Source organism: Bradysia coprophila, unplaced genomic scaffold (genome assembly GCF_014529535.1).
Source record: "Bradysia coprophila strain Holo2 unplaced genomic scaffold, BU_Bcop_v1 contig_476, whole genome shotgun sequence".
NCBI lineage: Eukaryota > Metazoa > Arthropoda > Insecta > Diptera > Sciaridae > Bradysia > Bradysia coprophila.
In genome coordinates, this window is record NW_023503727.1 from 4,008,520 (window position 1) to 4,013,367 (window position 4,848).

Consider the following 4,848-nt stretch of genomic DNA (forward strand, 5'->3'; position numbering starts at 1 on the left):
TGTATGAAAAATTCTTCCAGATTTTTTCACAGTGCATTTGTTTGTTACACTGTCCCGTTTTAGTACTCTATTTAGAGTACCACTCATGCTTGAAGTGAGTTGGTTCCTTTAAAAAAAAAGTTGTTGAGCAACATCGAATAAACGTATAGTAAACATTTTGTAAATGAAAGCATCACTCTCTTCCACAGACGTAATGTAAAAGGAAGAATTACTACAAAATTGCTTGTAGAGTAGAATGATACTTTCTTCTACAAAATGTTTGTAGAAAACGGTGATACTTCGCCTTACACAATGTCAAAATTAAAAACAAAAGTTCATCGGTAATATTTTATTGATTTTAAGTTAATACTCTCACTAGCAAACAAACTCTCAGCTCTATGTGTCAAATTATTTCTATGTATTCTACAAACACTATTTTACATTTCGTCTGGTTACATGTAAAAGGCTACTTGACATTTTCACCACCTTAATAAAGGTAGTTTGCTAGAGAGAGTATTGCTTAAGTCAATGCTTGCTTCATTAATTACGTCATAACAAGCTTTTCAAACTAGTAAAAAGGTGCGAATAAACAAACAAAGCGATCAATTGAATCCTTCGCTCAACATCCTGCGACTAGATTTCATTCGATATAATCGATATCATGATAGCCTGTTATAGAATCAAGCCAAAATTAATATCCCAAATTCAGTATCATGAAATTGGACTTCAGTTTACCGTGATATCGCCCCCCACGTTTTCGCCTATATATACACATAGCTTCATAATTCCATCTACATTCCTGCAGTTTATTCCATGTATATTGTGTTTAAAATTCCCTGGAATCTACTACATTAGATAGATAATAACGTATAAAATTGGCAACGGCAAAAAGCACCACACAGATTTTAGATTTCATGTTTTTCAACCCTATACCAAATTAAATATGTAAACTACTAAAATATAATAATCGTACGCCTTGGCAGACATTCATGGTGATTCATTATATCGAAAACGAAAATTTATTCCATACTCTATGTAAATATAACGGTTATGATGGAGTTGGGTTGTATATTTACAAGCGTTAGGGATTGAGAACGATAGCATACCTGCACGGAGTTATATGAGAAAGAGAGAAAATAAAGGATGGATCTAGAGGTATAATATACAACAGAAATTGAATATCGCTTTTTTTCCACCGAATTTGCATAAATTTTTTATTGTATTTTACCTATACCCACCGTATATAGCTATGCATGGCATTTGCATTTAAACTTTTACTTGATTGCAGATAAAATAAAATTTTGCAACATTTTGCATCATCGATTATATTTACAATTTACGAATTTGATTTTAACTCAATTTTAATTACATTCGGTTGAATTGTAGAGCTCATAAATGTTGATTTATTTGCATATGGTTAGAATCGGCAGCTACAACATTTTAATCGTGCCGAATGATGGTTGTTGAGATGAGTATACAGTTCGTGAAAAGCGTCTGAAAATGACTGAAAAATATCAAACGGTCTACTGTTACGGTCCACAGTTACCAATTTATATTTTAATGTGATACAAATATTGGTAATTATATTTCACCAAAGTTACCAATAGCACAGTATACCAATAAAATATAAATTGGTGTTGCGAACGGGCACTTATTGGTGCTAAGGCCAAGGCTGTAAACTTTGGGGAGGTCACGCAGATACAGATACGCGGGTTACACACCACACCTGATGATATCATGGCGAATTTCATACAAAAATTCACGTACTGTCATGATTGTCATCGCCGTGACGATGTGGTGAATTTTTTTTGTATGTAAAATCATCAGACGTGGTGTGTTCCCGCGTATCTAATAAAATGGCGGTCTGCGTGACTGCGTGCCAAAGTTTACAGCCTTGAAAAAGCAACTTCTTGTCGGCTGGATTTTAAATTTGTGAGTGTCGTTTGAGTTAAAAGAAACGTCACGTCTTGATTTCAACTCTTAATTCGAACACTTCATATTTCTGTAACAAATTTTCATAAATCGTTAAATTATGTCTTCAAAGCGTTTCATTAAATGTCTTACGTTTAGCATTCCTTTGCCGATAAATAACAATTCAGATCAATGCGCGTGCGTGTGTGTGTGTGAGCGATGTAACTATAACTAAACATAACCTCAATTAATTCCTGATCAATTCCAACAATAATTTTAACAAATTCCTGACAGTTCACGACTCGACAGTTTACAACACAGGCTGTCGATTCGTGTAATTATAATTTTCCGCGAACGTTTCGCCTGTAAATCAATCAAACTGCGAATGAAATCCTGCACATTTGGTGATTCACGAAAAAATCAATTTTTACCTCCTTGGCAAACTTCGCTAGCAACAATCGTTATCTCACAACACAACACACTATGTACTTAGATTAAAAGAAATAATTGATCGATTTCAATGGATCTATTTCAATGGATCGATTTTACGATTAAATTAAATTTACTTCGAGCTTTTTGAATCACTTGGCCGTTTTCTAATGAAAATCAAAAGATCAAATTTCTTCCGGTAACACGACTGTCACTAATTTACAGCCGAATCAGGCAATCCTGTTGCTGAATGAAATGGATGTAGATCAGTGTTGCCGGTCATGTGTTGCTGCCCAACAATTGGTAATCGTGGACTGTAATTCCACACATTATTCTGCCAGTGGACCGTTTTAGTACATTACTGCTATAAGGCTGTATATATGAGACGTGTACGTGTCTCTTATATACAGCCTTATATCAGTGAGGTATTTTATCGCAGTAGGCAAACATCTCTTTTTCCAGTGATATAATTTTGCATGCAAAACCTTTAGCACTCTAGGGTAAATTTGTTTACTCGTATGTACGTCGTGTATATAGCGCAATGCACACACACCGTATGCGATATATATATATATATTACACACTTGTCACGAAGAAGTCGAGGCTTGCCGAGACTGATAGTGACAAGTGTGTACTCTATTTTATCACATAAGCGAAAACGAGACAACAACATAGACCTGAAGTGTAATATTTGAATTAAACTTCTAGTTGAGTAATTTTGACATCCGAACACTGTGCGTATGTGATAAAAACATTACTCGTACTAATGCTCGCGCAAGCTCTCGTATACGTACACGTCTTTTACATACAGCCTCATAGCAGTAGTGTACTATTTCAGGCATTTTCGTTCATTTTTTACGAACTGTGTACTCGCCTTTAAGATATATATTTAATTCGCACAGTCGCACAGCATTATCATCAACGCAAGTGTCTAGCCATCATGCATCGAAATAACGTTATGTTACACTCCTACTAATTTGGATGAACATTTATACACATTGTGATGTGATTTTATATATTGTGTAAAACCTGCGTAAGTTGACCACGACGTATATGTTTACCACCACTTTTCTCAGTCCCAATGAATTTTCTGTTTCTTACAAAGTGGTAAAATTTTCCTTAATGAACTTATACAATCAAAAAAATAAAAAAACAAGAAATGAAAACTTGTGTAACTTACGCAGGATTTACAGTATTTTCATCCGTGCGTAGCGAATAACCTTACTATATTCACTCAAATGCGGTGAGAAGACAGTTCAGGTGACAAAATTTTTATTCTCTCAACTCTTGTTTCATGGAGTGAAAAAGCATTTTTCACAACAGCTTTCGAAGATTTAGCGAAAGGGGAGAAAATGACTATTTTCTCGCCTGCGTTGTGAAAATAACCATTTGAATGGACACTGATCATATATACCTAGAAATTCAATGTACATACACGCCTTCGTGAGGTCTTCAAACCTACCATTTCATATAACAAACAGAATGAGTCTTCAAAACAACCATTTCCAAACATATACGAAAACGTGAACAGGAGAACATAAAGTTACTATACACCAAATCTTTCCATACGATTATTCAGTGTCCTCAAAACTATCTTTGCATAAAAACTCACATGCAATATTTATATACACAAACTGTAAACTAACTCGTGCAATGTTTAAGATTCGTAAAGTCCTCAAAATAACCTTTTCATCGAATTTCTCTCGTAAATATACAAAGCAATGATCAGGAGTTCATAACGATTTACATTCGAGCGAATTCGCTGCTGATTGTCTGTGATTTGCCTTTTAATGCACACTCGAAAGCGCAATGCAAATCAGGAATATAATCTTTCTTATATCGATAGTAAAAATTGCTGTAGTTTAGTCGGCTGGAAATGTGACCGAAAGTCGTTTTAAATTGTAGCATTTACAGTGTCATGGAAATAATATGCCCAAGTTAACGATAATAATAGGCACTTTAGTAGACGAATAAATGTGGGCTCTGTGAATTGAATTACCATTTTGGGGTTTCATTTGCTCAATATTTGATTGAAATTTTCTGCATCTATCGGAGGGTGTTTATAAAATAGAATCGAAGACAAATTCGATTAAGGTACTCGTTATTATAATTATCGAGCGTGTTACTGCTTTCGCTCAACACAAAAGGGACTGATATACACGTACGTTTCGGTATATAGTGGAAACTATGCTTGATCCTACGAAGATCGTACGACAATTCACGTACGTTTCGGTATATAATACACTGACAGAAAAATAAACAGCGGTCACAGATAATGTACGTCCCCAGGTAATGTTTTTTATTGCTTGCCCCAAGCGAAAATTGATTCTTACATATCAATATCAATTTGGCCCCTGCGAAAATGGATATTTGTGTGACACTATCGTCAAGGAATCTCTATTTTCGCGGGGTGCACAGTCATTCACGTAAAACGAGTTTTCGCGGGGTGCAGCCAGATGAAGGAGAATGCATCATCTGAAATATTTAATGCCTTCCAACAGAAAAAAAGAAAATAATTTTTGATGTTTT

The 4,848-nt window shown here is 34.9% G+C and overlaps 2 long non-coding RNA genes across 2 annotated transcripts in view; both read right to left on the reverse strand.

Annotated features, from left to right (window-relative positions):
* Window positions 1-4,848, reverse strand: part of LOC119082779 — a 322,328-nt gene that overhangs the window by 178,259 nt on the left and 139,221 nt on the right. The gene's annotated exons all lie outside the window — the stretch shown is intronic.
* Window positions 1,913-2,391, reverse strand: LOC119082778. Its single transcript, XR_005088710.1, has 3 exons — window positions 2,322-2,391; window positions 2,183-2,253; window positions 1,913-2,121 (listed from the first exon to the last, which is right to left on the reverse strand). It is a non-coding gene; the product is annotated as an uncharacterized LOC119082778 (long non-coding RNA).